Here is a 19,671-nt window from a genome sequence, read left to right on the forward strand (position 1 = left end):
TATATAAAAACAAGAAGGCACGGTGTGTGTGTGTGTCTGTGTCTGTGTCTGTGTGTGTGTGTCTGTGTGTCTGTGTTTAAAGTGGCTCTGAAAGTTCTCTGAAGTAGTGGGTACTTGTTTAAACTAGTGTAAACTAGTTTTAATGAGTAGACTCAATTCTCATGTCCTCTGCATCTGATGCATTTTTATTGTGAGCGACAAATAGTAAGGTTAGCGTTTTGTGGCATATCTTTGTAAAGGCACTAAGATATATGTTTCCCATCGCTTCTCTCCCCTTCCTATCTCCCAACCATAAATTGGGGGTGATGAAAACATTTTCTACTGTCATTGCTGAAGGGGGTTACAGAGGGAAAGCCAACTCCCAGATTTTCATTTCAAGCTAAGTCAAGGCAAGCAGTATTTAATGTATATATGTTTCATCTGGATCAGCAGGGACCATTTGGTCTTCTAAGAAAATCAGGCCGTCTGCAAGCCTGTTTGCTTCTCAGTCACTGGCCTTTTGAAATGTAGAAGTGCTAGGTAAGAAGTCACATGAACAACTCCCACTAACAGTGTAAACAGTGGACAGTGGGGGCGTGCAAAACCATCTCTAGTAGGACGCATCAGTTTGCCATTCGTATATAATTTGTTTAAATACAGTTTTCACACTACAAACTTAGAAAGGCACCATACAGCTTAGCAAATTAAGTATGTCACATAAACTCACATCCAGATTGTTACAATGTTTATCTTTATGATCAGATCATGCGAGAACTCTTTGCTTTTCTGACTCATGACTATATGTTTTCTTATTGGAAAAAACAAAAGTTATAGAAGCAGAAGAATGAAAGCTTCTGCATAAAACAATTGGTATTTTTACAAATAGTTAGCAAATGGCATGGTGAAGTATACTCCACAGTCTAGAAGAGAAGATAAATGCAAATAGGTCTTGCACTGTTACACAGTCTCAAATATGACAGTTAATACTAAAAGTATAAGATTAGAATGTTCAGCCAAGTTGATTTATAGATAAGTTAAGAACAGGAAGGATTATTTTTCTACAATTGTTTATAGCTTGTCTATGTCTGAGATGTCCATTCAAAATCCCTTCCAACCTGGGATTCTGGAAGCGGTTCCATTCCCTGATCTTTTAGTGCCACCTATGGTTCCAAAGTAGAAAGTGTTAGATTAAAGTATAAAATCTGTGTATTTTGAACAGTAATCTGTTTTTAAATTACCGTATTTATCATTCTATTACGTTTTGCCGTTTGGGTTTGACTAAATGAACAGAATATCTTTCTGGAGGGCAAATCTCCTAATATGCACTAGGAGATTTAAAAATGTTTAGACTCTTTAACCCAGTAATCCATGTTTAAGAAATGATGAGGGGCAAAGACACATGTATAAGAATATTTACTACAGTAGTATTTAAAATAATTTAATGTTCAAATGATTATAATACATGTATGAGTTGGAATATGATGCAACCATTTAAAAAAAGTCAAAAAGAGAAAATCACCTTTAGTTGTAATTTCTATAATTTTTATCCTTATAGAAAGATTTCAGGTCTTTTAGAAACTGTCAAGACCCTAAAGAGATAATATAGCTACAGTATGCAATAGCACACCAAAAATAAAATCCATAACCCACAAAACTAAACAGCTGTGTGCCTAGAAAACAGAATTTATAAGTGTGCTGCTTGTTGTCTTTTGCATACGCACCAGTCAAGATAAATGAGACAAAGTCCCTACTTTGCAGAGAAAACAGAAGTCACCAGATAGAAACTCCTTCATTTTTCTAAAATAAAAAATAACACACCTCCCTTGTGCTTCCATCCTGGTCTGCATTTCTCTAATTATCATAGAGGGAACTAACCTCTTTACCTCTGCTTTGGCATCTACCCCCTGTTACCTACTCAAGAACTTTACACCATCCATTATCCTTTTCTTCTCTTCTGTATATTCAGTCTTTCCTATCAGTGGAATGTGTTCCACCAGCTTTAAAATATACTCGTGTCTGATATCCAAACTAATAATAAGAATTCTTCGCTCAAACCCACATCCTCTACATCCTCACTTCTGACAACATATACTCCTATCTCTATCTCTCACTTCACAGTCAAGCTTCTTAATTTCTATATTTGTTATTACAATTTTCATACCTCCTGCTCAGGCTTAAACTCACTCCAGTCTGGTATGTGCCCCCATCACTCCATTAAAACAGCTCTCTGTAAAATCACTAATGACCTCCAGATTACTAAACATGGACTTTTTTCAGTATTCTTTGTAGTGTCTCAACAGTAGTCAACACCCTTGACCAACACCTCCTTCCTGAAACACTCACTACTCTTGGCTCCCCCCCCCCCACTTCTCTAGACACTCCTCTGTTTCTTTCAGTGCTCATCCTCCTCTTCTTGGCCATTGAATATCATAGCTCAGTCTTTGACCCTCTTCTCACTCTTTAATCTCTTCCTAGGAAATTCTTTATAGCTATGACTTAAATTACAACCTATATCCAGATGATTCACAAACCCTAATTTCTGGCCCAGTACTTTCTTCTGAGCTCCAGGAACACATGTAAAAAATATATATTTCTTCACTTCTTAAAGATCTCTAAGGTATCTCAATCTCTATTTAACCAAAACCTAACTCATGATTTTTCCTTCCAAACTTACTCTTTCAGTGTCCTCTTTCAGCTCTGTAAATGGCCCACCACCAACCTTGTTATACACAGCAAATGCTAGAAGTCATCCTTGATGTTTCCCTCTCCTTCATCATGAACATTTAATCCATCTCCAAGCTCTGTCACTTCTACTTCCTACCTCTTAAATCCATCTTCTCTCCATCTCCACCACCATGTTAATCCAGGTCACCATTATCTCTTGTCTGCATTACTGCAATAATGTCTTATTAGTTTTAATAGTCTCAACAGTTTTATTTCTTTTTAGCCAACCTGTATACCATTGATTTAATTTTTTGTCTAAATTCACTAGCTAGTACTTCCATGCAGTTTGAGATAGGAGTGGTAAGGACATCTTTGCCTTGTTCTTGATCTTAGGGGAAAAGCATCCGGTTTCTTACCATTAAGTGTGGTATTAGCTCTAGGTTTTTTGTAGATGTTCTTTATCATGCAGAGAAATTTCTCCACTACTCCTAGTTTGCTGAGAGTTTTTATTATGAATAGGTGTTGGATTTTGCCAATTACCTTTACTCAATTGACAGGATCGTATTATTATTTTTTCTCTAGCCCATTGATGTGGTGGATTGCATTAATTTTCAAATGTTGAGACAACCTTCCATAACTGAAATATATCTTACTTGGTTGTGATGTATAATTCTTTTTAAAGACTGTTGGATTTTATTTGCTAATACCTTTTTGAGGATTTTTTGCGTCTGTGTTCATGAAAGATATTGGTTTGTAATTTTCCTTTCTTTTGTCTTAGTCTAGTTTTGGTATTAGGGAATTGCTAACCTCACAGAGTGAGTCAGGATGTGTTCCCTCAGCTTCTGTTTTCTGGAAAAGATTATACACAACTGGTATTGTTTACTTTTAAAATGTCTGGTAGAAATCACCTGTGAAACCATCTAGGCATGTCCTTTCTTTTTTGGAAGGTTGTTAATTATTGATTTGATATCTTAAAAATATAGGCCTATTCGTATTATCTATTTCTCCTTGTGTGAATTCTAATAATTTGTATATTGCAAGGAATTGGTCTATTTCATCAAAGATACCAAATTTGTGATCATAGGGTTGTTTGTGGTATTTCTCTTTTATCTTTTTTAATGTCAGTGGGGTAAGTAGTAATGCCCTCTCTTTTATTTCTGATATTATCCATTTATGTTTTTGCCCTTTATTAGTCTGTATTATGGGTTGAATTGTGCCCCCTCCCAAAATTCATATGTTGAAGTCCTAACTCCTAGTAATTCCTAATACCTAGGAATGTGACCTCTTTGGGAAATAGAGTCATTGCAGATGTAATTAGTTATGATTGGGTAATACCAGAGATGGGTGGGCCTCTAATCCAATGACCGGTGTCCTCATAAAAAGAACACCATGTGAAGATACAGAGACACATACAGGGAAGGCTATGTGAAGACACAAGGGAACACTATGTACAAGGCAAAGAGTGACTTAGGCCACCAGAAGCTAGAAGAGAGGCATGAAACAGACTTTCCTTCACAGCCCTCAAAAGAAACCAACTGTCTCAACACCTTGGTTTTTGACTTCTGCCTGCAGAACTGTGAGACAATAAATTTCTTTTGTTTAAGCCACCCAGTCTGTGGTAATTTCAGTAGCCTTAGAAAATTAATATACTGAGCTCTGGGAATGCATGAACTGTAGGTTTCAGAGGCTTTAAATTCCTCTAATGTTCTTGGTTTTGCATCCTCCTTAAATAGAATCTATATTTTTAAGTTCTTTTAACTATAATCCACTGTGACTATCCTGGAGCCCTGTTGATGTGGTGCTAAGGTGGGGGAGAGGGAAAGCATTCTATAATCCTATGATTAAATATCAGTTATTTAGTGGAACCTTGTCCCTGAGCTGTGACTTTCACAGCTGTTTCTTAGCTTCTCCCCCATTAGGTAAGACAGGAAGGATAGCTGGATAAATGCCATTCCCAGTAGGTGGGGTAAGACTCTGGTAGTCTTTTCCCCTGGAAAGTAGGCCTTTGTTGTGAAGAGTGCTGTAGGTTTATTTCAGAATGGTTACTTCTCTCCTCCCCTTGCCAGAGCTATAAGGCAGAATTTTCTTAGTTCTTCACCATGAATTTCCTGGAGATAAAACCCATCAAAGCGTGGGGGCCCTTCTAAGACTGAAAGTTTCTCATTCTCATGCTGGTTCATGCTCAGCTTCCAGCAATTCATCAAAATGACCATTTAAGTCATGAAATTAGAAAACTTCCTAACACCATACACAAAAATAAACTCAAAATGGATTAAAGACCAAATGTAAGGCCAGACACTATCAAACCCTTAGAGGAAAACATAGGCAGAACACTCTATGACATAAATCACAGCAAGCTCCTTTTTGACCCACCCCCTAAAGAAATGGAAATAAAAACAAAAATAAACAAATGGGACCTAATAAAACTTAAAAGCTTCTGCACAGCAGAGGAAACCATAAACAAGACAAAAGACAACCCTCAGAATGGGAGAAAACATTTGCAAACAAAGCAACTGACAAAGGATTAATCTCCAAAATGTACAAGCAGCTCATGCAGCTCAATATCAAAAAAACAAACAACCCAATCCAAAAATGGGCAGAAGACCTAAATAGACCTTCTCCAAAGAAGATATACAGATTGCCAACAAAGACATGAAACGATGCTCAACGTCACTAATCATTAGAGAAATGCAAATCAAAACTACAATGAGGTATCACCTCACACCAGGTAGAATGGGCATCATCAGAAAATCTACAAACAACAAATGCTGGAGAGGGTGTGGAGAAAAGGGAACCCTCTTGCACTGTTGGTGGGAATGTAAATTGATATAGCCATTATGGAGAACAGTATGGAGGCTCCTTTAAAAATTAAAAATAGAACTACCATACGACCCAGCAATCCCACTCCTGGGCATATACCCTGAGAAAACCATAATTCAAAAAGAGACATGTACCACAATGTTCATTGTGGCACTATTTACAATAGCCAGGACATGGAAGCAACCTAAGTGTCCATCGACAGATGAGTGGATAAAGTAGATGTGGCACATATATACAATGGAATATTACTCAGCCATAAAAAGAAATGAAACTGAGTTATTTGTAATGTGGTGGATGGGCCTAGAGTCTGTCATACAGAGTGAAGTAAGTCAGAAAGAGAGAAACCAATACCGTATGCTAACACGAATATAAAAAAAATATATATATATGGTCATGAAGAACCTAGGGGCAAGATGGGAATAAAAACACAGACCTACTACAGAATGGACTTGAGAACACGGGGAGGGGGAAGGGTAAGCTGGGACAAAGTGAGAGAGTGGTAGTGTATATATGGACATATATACACAACCAAATGTAAAATAGATAGCTAGTGTGAAGCAGTCACATGGCACAGGTTGATCAGCTCAGTGCTTTGTGACCAGCTAGAAGGGTGGGATAGGGAGGGTGTGAGGGAGGGCAATGCAAGAGGGCAGAGATATGGGGATATATGTATATGTATAACTGATTCACTTTGTTATAAAGCAGAAACTAACACACCATTGTAAAGCAATTATACCCCAATAAAAACGTAAAATAAAATAAAGTCTATTTTATCTGATATGAGTATTGCTACTCCAGCTCTCTGTTGATTTCCATTTGCATGGAAAATCTTTTTCCATCTCTTCACTTTCAGTCTGTATGTGTCCCTAGGTCTGAGCTGGGTCTCTTTTAGACAGCATATATTTGGGTCTTGTTTTTGTATCCATTCAGCCAGCCTGTGTCTTTTGGTTGGGGCATTTAATCCATTTACATTCAAAGTTATTATCGATATGTATGTTCCTATTACAATTTTCTTAATTGTTTTGGGTTTGTTTTTGTGGGCCTTTTTCTTCTCTTGTGTTTCCCGCCTAGAGAAGTTTCTTTAGCATTTGTTGTAAAGCTGGTTTGGTAGTGCTGAATTCTCTTAGCTTTTGCTTGTCTGAAAAGCTTTTGACTTCTCCAAGGAATCTGAATGAGGTCCTTGCTGGGAAGAGTAATCCTTGTAGGTTTTTCTCTTTCATCACTTTAATTATATCCTGCCACTCCCTTCTGGCCTGCCGAGTTTCCGCTGAAAAATCAGCTGATAACCTTATGGGGATTCCTTTGTATGTTATTTTTTGCTTTTCCCTTGCTGCTTTTAATATGTTTTCTTTGAATTTAGTTCTTGTTAGTTTGATTAATATGTGTCTTGGTGTGTTTTTCCTAGGGTTTATCCTGTATGGGACTTTCTGTGCTTCCTGGACTTGGGTGACTATTTCCTTCCCCATGTTAGGGAAGTTTTCCACTATAATCTCTTCAAATATTTTCTCAGACCTTTTCTTTTTCTCTTCTTCTTCTAGGACCCCTATAATTCGAATGTTGGTGCATTTAGTGTTGTCCCAGAGGTCTCTGAGATTGTCTTCAATTCTTTTCATTCTTTTTTCTTTATTCTGCTCCTCGGCAGTTATTTCCACCATTCTGTCTTCCAGTTCACTTATTCGTTCTTCTTCCTCCGTTATTCTGTTACTTATTCCTTCTAGTGTATTTTTCATTTCAGTTATTGTGTTGTTCATCTCTGTTTGTTTGTTCTTTAGTTCTTCCAGATTTTTGTTAAACATTTCTTGTATTTTCTCAATCCATGCTTCCATTCTGTTTCTGAGATTCTAGATCATCTTTACTATCATTACTCTGAATTCTTTTTCAGGTAGATTGCCTATTGCCTCTTCATTTATTTGGTCTTGGTTTTTGCCTTGCCCCTTCATCTATGACATATTTTTTTGCCATCTCATTTTTTTTTTTTTTTTTATGAATGGGATTGTGTTCCTGTCTTACTGGTTGTTTGGCCTGAGGCTTCCAACACTGGAGTTTGTAGGCTATTGGGTAGAGCTGGGTCTTGGTGCTGAGATGAGGACCTCCGTGAGACCTCACTCCGATGAATATTCTCTGGGGTCTGAGGTTCTCCAATTGTCCAGAGGTTCAGACTTGGGGCTCCCACCACAGGAGTTTCCACCCGACCCCAGGCTCTCAAATCAAGAACCTGCAGGCCGAGTGGGGTGGCAAAAAAAAAAAAAAGAACAATAACAAAGTAAAAAATAAAATTAGACTAGCAAACTAACAGATATGTTAGAAAGAATATAAAAATAAAAATAGAGATGAATCAACAACCAGAAAGTACATCAGTACCACAATAGTAAAAAAGAGGAGGAGGGAAAAGAAAAAAAGGGGGGGTGGAGGGAAAGGCCTTGGCTGTGGAGGGCAGGGCCTAAGCCAGGGCGAGGTTTGGACAGTGTGGGGGTGTCCAATGCTTAGGACCCACAGGGCTGGAAAAGGCCCTGGGGGATGTGGGAGCTGGGGCTTAGGCTCAAGGAACAGAAGGGGCCCATGTGTGCCCCCACCCCTGGTCTCAGAGTGCAGGTGACCTCACCTGGGAGCCCAGCAGGCTCCCTGGGCTACAGTGGGTGAGGCAAATGCCTTCCTCTCCTCTCTTGCTCCTCCGGTCTGGGAGGACCCTTCCCACCTGCCTCTCCTGACCTCCCTGGCCTCCCTCATATGCCCCCAGGTCCCATGCAGCCTGGATGGGGCTTTGGAGTGGGGATACTGACTTGGGAGCTCATCAGACTCCCTGGCCCGAGTGGGCCAGGTGATCGCCCTCCTCTCCTCTCCCACTCTTCCCAGAGAGTCCCTCCTGCCTGCCTCTCCTGATCTCCCTGGCCTCAGGGGCACCGATCCTGTCTGGCTTCCACTTCTCATCCCCCCTCAGTCCCCCTATGTCCTACCGGTTCACTATGGGGTTCCTCCCATCTCCTTCGGTGTCAGAGTCCCCCACCAGCAGCTGGCAGGTGCCCCAATTGTGGGGAGACGCTAACTCCACATCTTCCCATACCGCCATCTTGCGTGTGCCTCCCTTGTTGCATTTAATGATTTTTCTTTGTCTTTAATTTTTGTCAATTTGATTACTATGTGTCTTGGCATGTTTCTCCTTGGGTTTATCCTGCCTGGGACTCTCTGCACTTCCTGGACTTGGGTGGCTATTTCCTTTCCCATGTTAGGGAAGTTTTTGACTATAATCTCTTCAAATGTTTTCTCGAGTCCTTTCTCTCTCTCTTCTCCTTCTGGGACCCCTGTAATGCGAATGTTGGTTCATTTAATATTGTCCCAGAGGTCTCTTAGGCTGTCTTCATTTCTTTTCATTCTTTTTTCTTTATTCTGTTCCATGGCAGTGAATTCCACCATTCTATCTTCCAGGTCACTTATCTGTTCTTCTGCCTCAGTTATTCTGCTATTGATTCCCTCTAGTTCATTTTTCATTTCAGTTATTGTATTGTTCATCTCTGTTTATTTGTTCTTTAATTCTTCTAGGTGTTTGTTCTTTAATTCTTCTAGGTGTTTGCTAAACATTTCTTGCATCTTCTCGATCTTTGCCTCCATTCTTTTTCCAAGGTCCTGGATCAGCTTCACTATCATTATTCTGAATTCTTTTTCTGGAAGGTTGCCTATCTCCACTTCATTTAATTGTTTTTCTGGTGTTTTATCTTGTTCCTTCTTCTAGTACATAGTCCTCTGCTTTTCATTTTGTCTATCTTTCTGTGATTGTGGTTTTCGTTCCACAGGCTGCAGGATTGTCATTCTTATTGCTTCTGCTGTCTGCCCTCTGGTGGATGACGCTATCTAAGAGGCTTGTGCAAGCTTCCTGATGGGAGGGACTGGTGGTGAGTAGAGCTGGCTGTTACTCTGGTGGGCAGAGCTCAGTAAAACTTTAATCTGCTTGTCTGCTGATGGGTGGGGCTGGGTTCCCTCTGTTGGTTGTTTGGCCTGAGGTGACCCAGCACTGGAGGCTACAGGCTCTTTGGTGGAGCTAATGGTGGACTCCAGGAGGGCTCATGCCAAGGAGTACTTCCTAGAACTTCTGCTGCCAGTGTCCTTGTCCTCACAGTGAGCCACAGCCACGCCCCACCTCTGCAGGAGACCCTCCAACACTAGCAGGTAGGTCTAGTTCAGTCACCTATGGGGTCACTGCTCCTTCCCCTGGGTCCTGATGAGCACACTACTTTGTGTGTGCCCTCCAAGAGTGGAGTCTGTTTCCCCCAGCTCTGTCAAAGTCCTGCAACCAAATCCCACTAGCCTTCAAAGTCTGATTCTCTGGGAATTCCTCCTCCTGTTGCCGGACCCCCAGGTTGGGAAGCCTGACATGGGGCTCAGAACCTTCACTCCAGTGGGTGGACTTCTCTGGTATAATTGTTCTCCAGTTTGTGAGTCATCCACCCAGTGGTTATGGGATTTGATTTTATTGTGATTGCACCCCTCTTACCATCTCATTATGGCTTCTCCTTTGTCTTTGGATGTGGGGTATCTTTTTTGGTGAGTCCCAGTGTCTTCCTGTCGATGATTGTTCAACAGTTAGTTGTGATGCCAGTGCTCTCACAAGAGGAAGTGAGCACACGTCCTTCTACTCTGCCATCTTGAACCAATCTCCCTATCTTTTCTTATTTAACTTCTACATTTTTCATAATTTCTTGTTGTATTTGTGGATATTATCTCTTCATTTCTCTTTGATAATCATGCTTATCATGCTTATAAACATGCTTATCAAAATTCTAATTATTTTTGTTTGGAATGTATGTATAGTTAATTTTGTTGTCCGTCTCTGACATTAGCTGCTTTCTGTGTTTTGGAATCTTGGTTTGTGAATTCATTTTAAGTGAACTCGTTCCCTCTCTCTCTCTCTGTCTCCCTCTATCTCTTTCTTCACCAGCTTATCATTACCACTTTGGCAAACTTGCAGTTGCTTCCACCTGGCATCCAGAATCGCACTGTGGTGATGAAGTTGTCACTGATGGAGTCCTGGGCCAGTTGTGTTGGTTCAGTTCCTGGTTGATTTCTGGTTATGAGATGATGTCTGTGTTCTCCCAATTCCCTGAGTAGGCTCAGCTTCACAGAGAGTCTGATCCCATCCCTGCCTTATGTGCTGTGGCTGTGCAATTACCTTGTGGCCTTTTTTTTCTGTGTGGGTGATTCTCAGTGTTAGCTAGAGAGTGGCCCATGGGATTTCCTCATAGCTACCTGGTGGGAGTGATCTTGAAGGGTGGGCAATATAAACTGATCCCCCAACATCACCTCTTATTTATCAAGTCACCTCTTGGTGTTGGCACAGTAGAACCCTTTGCCAGCTCACTTCACAACGCTTGAAATTACAATCCTTTGGGAGCCAGAGCCTATTCCTTCCTGACTATCAGCCCTCATGCCCTGAGCTCTACTCCTACTATCCCAGGGAGTAGGAGGGAGCTTCTCCCTGCCCTTCACTCTCTCTCCTGAGATTATCTCAGGAGATACTTTCCTCCAAACCCTTCTCTACCTTCTCCCATCCAACTCCTAGATATCCTTGATTCCAGAGCAGGGTAATTTTTTTAAAATGATTTGACCTGATGCCATCTAATTTTAAATTCTCAATAGTCTGCACTGTACTTTGAAGTCTGACACAGGAAAATTGAAATTTTTTGAACACTGAAGCTAAAATGAGTTGTACCTTTTGGTTGCTGGGTTCTAATAGCCACCACACTCAACATATGCTCCAGGGAAAATGGTGATAATGGATCCCCTTTCCTCCACAAATCATGATTTGGCTGGGAAACATCCTTGGCAAGGAAGAAAAGTACAGTAGATCATTTTATTTTTCCAGTTATTTGTTTCTACATAGCTTAGCTTGCCATTTAAATAAAACATGCACAGAAGCTCACATGAAAAGTTTAATACATGCCATGTTTAAAACTCTCATGTTTTCTGAGAGGGTATTAATGAATTTATTTATTACATTTAAATCATTGGGTCATCTGCCATTTAATTTAATGTAAGGAGATTTAAGTGATCTAATTTTATTTGGTCCCGTATCAGGAAGCATGCTATGTAATAGACACCATGTGGAAGGGGTACTATTAGCATCATTCTCCTAATCAGGTTAAGCCCAGAAACATTGATTCCAAGAGAGACCATCCCCATCTACCCTGAGATAGATCCCATAGTTATTGTATTTCAAGTATATATACATTTTTTTCAGAGGATTAGGTCACCTTTAAAGTGCCTTTTTTTCACTTGCCTCTTCATTAACTGTTCTCATTCTCTTCATAGACAAAGAGAGAAAAAGAGGTGAAACCTATAGATTATAATTACTGGTCTGAACTGTGTGTGAAAAGATAGACTTAACAGAAGCTCTCCATGTACCATACTTTCCAGTGTGTAACGCCCTCCATGGATCTTACCTATTACTTTCCTTTTTCGGCTTTCATTGCTAGAGATATTTCACTGAAGGAAAAATCTGGTTTTTCTGCCATCTCTTTACTCGCTGGTTAGGATAAGGATGAACACATTGAGATGATAGGAAAGGGCTTTTTTTGCATCATTCCTCTTGGTTGCCTGCTGACCTATTTGGTTCTCCATAGGCTAATGAAATTTTCCAGATTTATTTTACTCATTCTTCCCTCATTTTGAATTTTAAAAGTAGGTGCCACATGTAAATTCTCTTCATGATTAACACTTTAAGTTTATAGAATAAGCTTGTGCCATTTCCTTTGTCTGTATGTGGTTAGAGATTTTTCCTCTGATTTTTATTTTCTCTTATTCATTTTATTAAGCTTTGAAGAAGGAAAATTCTTTAATTTGGTTTAAAACGTCTATACACAAAATTTTAAAAGTCCAAAATAGCCAAGACAATTAAAAAAACACACGCAAGCTAACAGGACTTTCCTTACCTGCCATCAACACATAAAGTTATCATAATAAAGTCAGTATGATTTTCATACAGGGATAGTCAATACACAACTGAACAAACTATGAAGCCCGGAGATAGGCCCACAAATATTTTGATACTTGAAATATGGTATGATTTTGCAGGTCAGTAGGAAAGGGATGGATTTTTAAAGATATGGTGCTGGGAAATTTTGTTAATCACGTGGAAGTGAACCCCTTACTTCATGCCCAGTAGAAGGCAAAACTAGAAAGCATTTACAAAATAACATGGGAAAATATCTTATGACCTCAAAGTAGGAAAGATGTTCTAAATAAGACACAAAAAGCATAAGCCACAGGAAAAGACTCATACATTTAACCACATTGCAATTAAGAACTCTGTTTATCACCACAAAATAAGTGAAAAGAGAAACTAAAAGCTAGAATTAAAATTGCAACACATACAGTGAATAGAGGATTAGGATTTAAAACATCTGAAAACAAAACAAAACCAAAAAAAATGACCAAACTGATTAAAAAATGTGCAAAGAACAGGAATTAAGAGGAAGCATAAATAGCCCTAAACATATGAAAAGATTTTCAGCCTATTAGTAATGAGGGAAATGGAAATTAAAATCACAGCAAGATGCAGTTTCACACCCACTTGAATGACAAAAGTTAGAAAGTCTCATAATACCAAGAATTATCAAGGAGGTAGAGTAAGGAGAACTCTTAATTCACTACTAATAGGAATGTAAACTGGTACAACTTTGAGAAACACTTGAGTATTATTTAGGAATGTTGATCGCGTGCATCAACGAGGATTCCCCTCCAGGCAATATTTTCTAGAATAGCTCTTGTTCATGTGCATCAGAAGACATGCGCAAGAATGTTCAAAACTACATTATTCCACCTTAAAATTCATCAACAGAAGCATGGATAAGTCAGATATGACAAAGTCAAACAATAGAATATTAAATAGCAATGAAAAAAATTAACTACAGTTACATCAATGTGGATGAATCTCAGAAGAAATGCTGAGTGTATGAATACATACAATCCAGTTCCAGTAGACAAAACTAAGCAGTATATTGTATGTGGATATTTTTATGGGTGGTAAAATCTCCAAAGAAAATCCAGGAATTCTAAACCTCAACCTATTTGCATACTGATGGGAAAGATGCCATTTAAAGTGAGAAATTTTAATTTGGAGGTAAGTCCCTGAGAGTGAAGGAGAGAATGAACTTCAGTTTACTTCTTTCTTTTATTGGGGATTATGAGTGTTATTATACAGGTGATAATTGTATGATTCCTTTTTTATTTTTAATAATCACCAACTTGCAACCCACCAATCAAAAACTTACAGATTGATAGGAAATGCAAGGACAGAACTTTTTAATGAACAGTTTGAGTAAGATACTGAATCACCCTCCAGTACTTCAGTGTGTATTTCAACAAACAAGTAAATTCTAGCCACAGTATAAGGAAAGCTAATCACAACACAACCATCCAAATCAAGATGGTTAACTTAGGATGGACAATTTTTTTTTTTTTGGTTTTGTTATATTTTATTTCTTAAAAGAAAAATCTGAAGCAAATAATGCAAAATGTGCAGATTTAACAAAGCTGGATTGTATTCGCTGTTGGTTATATAATTTCTGAATACTTGACACATTTTTTTTCTTTGAATGCATTCCTTTTATTTTTTTGCTTCTTTTTGAATTTTATTTTATTTATTTATTTTTTATGCAGCAGGTTCTTATTAGTCATCCATTTTATACACATCAGTGTATACATGTCAATCCCAATCTCCCAATTCATCCCACCACCACCACCACCAACCCCCTCCCCACTTTCCCCCCTTGGTGTCCATACGTTTGTTCTCTACATCTGTGTCTCTATTTCTGCCTTGCAAACTGGTTCATCTGTACCATTTTTCTAGATTCCACATATATGCATTAATACACGATATTTGTTTTTCTCTTTCTGACTTACTTCACTCTGTATGACAGTCTCTAGATCGATCCACGACTCTACAAATGACCCAATTTTGTTCTTTTTTAATGGCTGAGTAATATTCCATTGTATATTAACTTAGATATTAATGTTGATTGTGTTCATCTAATCCTCACACTTCATTCAGTTTTCACCAATTGTCTCAATAATGTCTTTTATAACAAAAAGACCCAGTTTGGAAGCACATGTTGCACTTAATCTCCTCCAGTCTGGAACATTTCCTTAACCTTTCCATGATATTTATGACCTTGACACCTTTTAAGATGACAGGCCAGTTATTTTGCAGAACATCCCTCAATTTAGGTTTGTATGATGTTTCATTAGATTTAAGCTATGCATCTTGGCAGGAATATCACAGGAGTGATGCTGTGTACTCATTGCATCCCATTAGGTGATGCATGATGCTCATTTGTCCCATATTGATGTTGTTCACCTCAGTGACTTGAAAATACCACTGAAAAAAGGGCATACAGGCCAGACTTCTCCACTGTAAAGTTAAGTCTTTCCCCATTTGTCATTAGTATTTGGTGGAGAGGTAATTTGAAACTTTGTAAATACACTATTTCTCACCAAATTTTCCATCTATTCATTTACTTATCTGTATGGACTCATGGTTTTCCATTTCATTCAGTGAATTATCTGATTATTCAGTGGATAATCTGTTACTACACTATTTATTTTGATGCTCCAATTGTCCTAGATTTGACTAGTAGGAGCTTATACAAGTTGACTAGACCTTTTCATGTTGTCCTTATCTTTCTTTGATTTCTTCCTTGCTTTCTGAACAAAAGATGTTCCAAGCTTATCTAATACTTTCCCTGTCCCATCTCTGGAATCAGCTGTCTTTCCAAGGGGCCCTGGTTCTTCATAGAGAAAAATGGCATTTAGAAGACACCATCTGAATGCTAGTTGTGTTCATTGCTATTGTGGTGTCTCTATTCCCTCTCAATCAGCAAGCCTAGACAATATATTCACAGCTATATTTATTTCTGTACCTAAATATATTTAAAAACCATGAGTTCACACAGATATCTCCAATTGTAGTTCCATACTGCAAGTTACTCTCTTCTCGTGTTTGTAAACCACTTCTCCAACAGTGAGAAATATGGCTTTCATTTCCTTATATATTTCCTTATTTGAGCAATCCCTCTGTGTAATCAATCTTCTATCTCAATGCCCAGCAATCCCCTGCCCAGCACAGGTGCATTCCTCTCTCAACTCAGATCTGACTCTTGACCAAAGTGGCCTTTAATGATCCCCTAAGCTTTACTAAACTTTGGACAGTCATCTTCTAGACTATAGGTCCCTGACTAAAGGCCTCCCTTTCCTTAGAGCATTTACTTTAGAAAATTTGTAATGGCAAATTTTTTCTCTGCCCCTTTAAAATGTATGTAAATCTTGGGATTTCCCTTGTGGTCCAGTGGCTAAGACTCCACACTCCCAATGCAGAGGGCCTAATTCGATCCCTGGTCAGGGAACTAGATCCCACATGCCGCAACTAAAGATCCCACATGCTGCAACTAAAAAGGATCCCGTGTGCCACAACTAAGACCCGGTGCAGCTAAATAAATAAATAAATATTAAAAATTTTTAAATATTAAAATGTATGTAAATCTTCTCCCACCCTGTTGCCAATTTTATAACCCAGGATTGTCTTTCTCAAGCACCAGGGAACCAGGTATTTGAAATGTAAACATCAAAGAAGATAGCACCCCTGTCTCCCAGTATCAGTAGGAGGGTGGAAACCTGACTTGGATGCACGTCAACTAGCAAACCCAGGTGGCCTAATCACAGAGAAAAACGTTTGCAGACTGAGGAGCAATCCATGCGCTTGACACATGCCACTGACCAACCTACCTGATAGTACTCCAGTTCTTTTCCACTAGTTCATTCCAGGGCTTAAAAACCTTCCCATGTTTTACTTCAGCTGAGTTGAGTTCAGTCTATCTCCCCTCTATTACCATAGTCTTGAATAAAGTTTTCCTTGCCTGTTTAACTTTGCTCAGTGCAATTTTTGACATTCTTCATTTTAGGATCTTCTCCCAGAAGAACATTGTCTTTTCTGCTTGAGCTCTGATATCCCACACCAGGCCAACTCTCCATTTAGACACTTTGCTCACTGTGCTTGGGCTCTGACACCCGAACCAGGCTGCCCCTGTACACCCTCCACGCCTCCTTCAGGCTCTTATTCCCAGTGCTGGCTCACTCTTGCAGGTGGATACTCCCTTCACACTGTCCAGGTTCTGACTCCTCACCCCAGGTCACCTCTCTGAAGGGCCACCTTCCTGGGCCCTGACTTCCCCACTCTCCCACCACAGACACCTACCTTTCTCTGCATATGTAATGATTGTAGGGCATAATTGTTTGAAAATGGAAGAGAAATAAAAAGGTAAGGGAAAGAAAAGGAAAGAGGAAGAGTTCATTTTATTCTAGACATTCTTGCCCTGTCTACATATTAGAACTGCTTAGGAAGCTTTTAAAAACTTATTGATATTTGGCCCTATGCCTAGAGATATATGATTGCCCAATAGCAGTCCTGGGCATCATCTGCCTTTTTTTTAAGTGTTTCTTTTTTTTTTTTTTTTTGGTTGCACCAGGTCTTAGTTGCAGCTGGCGGTTTCCTTAGTTGCGGCACATGGGCTCCTTAGTTGCAGCAGGCAGGCTCCTTAGTTATGGCATGCGAACTCTTAGTTGCAGCATGCATGTGGGATCTAGTTCCCTGACCAGGGATGGAACCCAGGCCCCCTGCATTGGGAGCGCAGAGGCTTAACCACTCTGCCACCAGGGAAGTCCCATCATCTGCTTTTTTTGAAAACTCCCCAGATGATGTTATTGTGGAGTCTGAGTTGAGAACTGTTCTATTAGGTACAGAGAGGAGAGGAATGTAGGGGTGCAGGTGGGTTTAGGGATCTGGAGAATGGAGCATGTGAGAAAGCCCACCTGATACCTTCAATTTTGTCCATTAGGTAGGAAGAGATGTCATCAGGTGAGAGTGATGGAGGTCAAAATTGTCGGGGGGTGGAAGTGGAGAATCTAGGAAACTATGCTTATTGAGAGAGGGAGACAAACTGAAATAAGAACGAAAGACTCTGAAAATAATGAATTTGACAAAAACTGTAGCAAGAGTCTTACTGGGGTGAATTGTTCATCTTTAGAATGTTGTAGTACACAGGAGCATGCACATTCTGAAAACCCACGCCTCACTTGGCTTTTAGAACAGCCAACCAGTTTGGTAAAACAACTGGGAGTATCAGTAGATATTACAGCACCTCAAACAGCTATAAAAATTATCTTCATTTAATAATGAAAAAATGTTCAAAACATTCTTAGAGAATTTTGTTTCTTAACAAGCTAACCAAGATTGTATGTGTGTGTGTGTGTGTGTGTGTGTGTGTGTGTGTGTGTGATTCAGATTTTATTGCTTATTAATTATATCATTCCATACAATTTTAAGTAAACAGACTGAGAAAATATACTGGGAGCATTAAACAGCTGATGGCAATATTGATGAGAATGTCCAAGTACTTTACATAAGGTAGTAGGAGGCACCACTGCCACTATCACCCTCCCAAAATTTGTGCATTTCATATAAAGGAGTAAAAATAATTCTTTGGCATTTAACTAACGTTATTATTTGTAATCTATGAACCACAATACACCTGAACAATTTCAGAACTTCAAAGCAGAACAAAGTATTTTCTTCCACTAGCAGATGTAGCAGTTTGTTTCTTTAAAAAAAAATTAACAAAAACTGTACACACAACCCCAAAACAAAAGTTGGCATATTCCAGTGGTCCTGAATTTTGATGTTCATATCATATTAATTCAAGAAATAAAATGTAAATAAGTATAAATAAAATTCAGCTTTTACCAGGCACTGTTCACTACCTATTTGAAGTTATATGTTTCAAGGTTTGGTAAAATTTCCCAAATATTAAATTTATATTTTTTTAATGTATGAATAGAGAAAAATACAATGGAAAATAGAGATTGCATTTGGATAATATGGTTCTCCCTGCTTCTTTCCATATTCTGTATTTCTTAAGTTTGAAAATGAATTTTAGTCATATTCATACTGAAAAGACTAATGTTTTAATTTTCAAAAAATAATGAAATTAATGACGACCCAGCACACAGAAGTATTAGTTTGCTGGAGCTGCCATAATAAAGTACCACAGACTAGGTGGCTGAAAAATCAGAAATTTATTTGCTCACAGAGGCTAGAAGTCCAAGATCAAGGATTTGGCAGAGTTGGTTTCTTTTGAGGCCTTCTCCTTGATTTATAGATGACTGTCTTCTCCCTGTGTCTTCACCCAGTCTTGTGTGTGTGTGTGTGTGTGTGTGTGTGTGTGTGTGTGTGTGTGTGTGTGTGTGTGAGAGAGAGAGAGAGAGAGAGAGAGAGAGAGAGAGAGAGAGAGAGCATGCAAGTGCCAATCTCTTCTTACAAGGAAACCAGTCATATCTGGATTAGGGTCCACCCTAGTGACCTCATTTTAACTTAATTAACTCTTTAAAGACATTATCTCCAAATACAGCCACATTCTGAGATACCGAGGGTTAGGGCTTCAACATGTGAATTTGGGGGCGGGGCGCAATTCAGTCCATAACAGGCACTTGGATCACACTGAGTTTTTAATATTTTCCCAGTGTTTTTTTCTATAGGTGTTTTTTCACCTTGATTTCTTAACTCTTATAACTTGAAACTCTGGTGAATAGTTTCTCAGCAATGGTTCAACTTTATTGGTAATTTTTTGTGATGTTAATCTTTTAATATTTTATAACCATTAAAATATATTTACATATATTATAAATATATTTAATATTTTATAAACCTAAATAAATACATTCTGAAGCAAAACTGAAACTGTTTGCTTTTCTACTTCCTCATTCTGCATCAGCACAGGGGCAGGGCATCAGGAGACCAGTAAACTTCACAACTTAAAGGCTTATTTTTTAAAAAGGATCCTTACAATCATACATCTCCTACCCATTAGAAGAGGAATAAGAAAGCAAAGATTAAAAACCAACTGTTTCAAGTTTCTGACATAAGAAGAGGAAGTTTTCAGAAAAATCCTGGTAAGTTTCTGAATCATTACACTTTTATTTTTTATACTTATGAGGAGACAGCTATTTTCATAAACTCCAGCTGTACTTCTTTTATAATAAAACATGTGTTTGTGCATAAGGCAATTACTCGTAAAACTAATGAAAGTAATTAGAAATTTCAATGGGTTAAATACCTATCAGTATATCTAACTGAAGCTAACTTTGTAAATGCTCTTCTGCAAAGAAATG

The 19,671-nt window shown here is 38.8% G+C and overlaps 1 long non-coding RNA gene across 5 annotated transcripts in view; it reads left to right on the forward strand.

Moving 5' to 3' along the window:
• Positions 1-19,671, forward strand: part of LOC309631794 — a 30,612-nt gene that overhangs the window by 2,429 nt on the left and 8,512 nt on the right. For 3 of the 5 annotated variants that reach the window (XR_014246549.1, XR_014246550.1, XR_014246551.1), the window contains exon 1: positions 19,053-19,452. This is a non-coding gene — a long non-coding RNA (uncharacterized lncRNA). Of the gene's footprint in view, positions 1-19,052; positions 19,453-19,671 lie in introns of those variants that run through there. The other 2 variants (XR_014246547.1, XR_014246548.1) reach the window with 1 other exon arrangement.

This window comes from Balaenoptera borealis (assembly GCF_965194805.1).
Source record: "Balaenoptera borealis genome assembly, chromosome: 7".
Lineage (NCBI taxonomy): Eukaryota > Metazoa > Chordata > Mammalia > Artiodactyla > Balaenopteridae > Balaenoptera > Balaenoptera borealis.